Consider the following 1,646-nt stretch of genomic DNA (forward strand, 5'->3'; position numbering starts at 1 on the left):
GTTCAGCAGAAGGAAGAATAAGGGCTGAGGCCCCAAGGAGAACAGAACAGGGGAGCGTCTGCCAGCAGCCTGGCCTATCCGAGCGCACCTGCGGGCCACCAGGGCTGGAGCAGTGGGCTGGGCCCTGACACAGGAGGCCTGGGGGGAAGAGCTTGGCAGTATCCTGAGGCCAATGGGCTGCTGTTGAAAGGGGTGAAAGCCAAGGTCAGATTTGCATTTTTAAAAGCTCACTCTGGCAGCGGAAGTGTCCCATGGGTGGGAGTGGGAGGGCCTGGGAGCCGGAAGGCCAATTAGGAGACCAGTAACTGTTAACCTCCCAGGCATACATCTCCCTGGGCTGTAATCATCTATTTATGTCTGTCTCCCCCAGAGACCCAGAGCTCTTTAATGAGGAAATAGATGGTTCAAAGCTGTTCTAAGGAGCTTTTATTGCTCTAGAAGTCAAGAGATGCTCAGATTCCTCCCTCAGTTCAAAGCCTGACCCTACAGGAACCCCATTCTGGTTAAACAGACACACGAGAGGTATTAGGGTAACTCGGCAGGTCCCACTTGGTGTTCAGAGGCCCCCTTGGCCACAGCGAGGCCCCCGGCCCCCCATCATCAACCTTGTCTGTCCCCCATCTCTGTCGCTGAATGCAAACCACCTTGTAAATGTCCCTATTTTAAAAGAATGAGTGCTCTGTGAGAGATGTGAGGAGACACCAGGGTGTTAGGACCATGGGAACAGGTGATTCAGGCCGTGTCCTCCCCAGGGGCGCCCAGCCTTGGGGCCAGGGGTGCTGACAGCCCCCACTTTCTGCTCACCAGCCCTACCTGGCTTTATGTGGGCTGACAGTGTTCCCCTCACCCTCATCTCCCTCCCCATCTACCCTGGGCTGGGCCCAGTCAGTGGTTTATAAGCCTTTTTTAGGAACAGAACTCTTCCTCCCCCAATAAAACCTTGTCAGGAACCCCGATACATAAAAGAGATTAAAGACTGAGGCGTAAACACTGTAACTTTAAAACAACCAGAAGAATGTATACAGTTGTCTGACTCGGGGACGGGGCAGGACTTCACAAAGGATCAACGAGAAAGGAGGCGGTTTTCTGGTTAAACATGGGGAATCGAACACACATGTTTCCCTCTAGTTCCTCCCAGGAAAGGGATGGTGAAGGGAGAAAAAGGTACAAACCACAAAGCAGAGAGATGGGCAGAGGAGACTTCGCAGTGAAAGGCAGCCGGGGGCCAAGTCCCAGGCTCGCAGACACAGGAGGGCTTGGAGATCAGGAAAAGGAGAGGGTACTCTCTGGGCTCAGCGACCCACCCAAGGGGAAAGGCCCACAGGCGCTGATACCTGGGGAGGCCCCCTTCCCCCCACCCCCGCACCTCCTGTACAATGGCCTCCAGTCAACAAGGCCAAAACACACGGAAAGAGCCCCAGGGGGCTTTTAGTACCTCCCTCCTAAATACAGATGGTCCAGGATTCCTGTGCCTCTGAAGGAGGCCCTTCATGGGAAAGAGACATCAAAACAAACAGGGTCCCATTTGTCATTCCACCCACCCTACCCTCCACCCTCCACCTTACTTTCCACCCACCCACCTTCCCATTCATCCATCCCCCACCCCTCCCTTCACACACCCCCCCCCCACGCTACCCATCCCCCAC

At 55.1% G+C, this 1,646-nt stretch overlaps 1 protein-coding gene across 1 annotated transcript in view; it reads right to left on the bottom strand.

Moving 5' to 3' along the window:
• The window catches only part of COL26A1 (collagen type XXVI alpha 1 chain), a 178,446-nt gene that overhangs the window by 21,483 nt on the left and 155,317 nt on the right, over positions 1 to 1,646 (bottom strand). The window lies entirely within an intron of this gene.

The sequence above is a fragment of the Lipotes vexillifer genome, unplaced genomic scaffold (genome assembly GCF_000442215.2).
Source record: "Lipotes vexillifer unplaced genomic scaffold, Lipotes_vexillifer_v1.1 scaffold12, whole genome shotgun sequence".
In the NCBI taxonomy this organism is placed as follows: domain Eukaryota; kingdom Metazoa; phylum Chordata; class Mammalia; order Artiodactyla; family Lipotidae; genus Lipotes; species Lipotes vexillifer.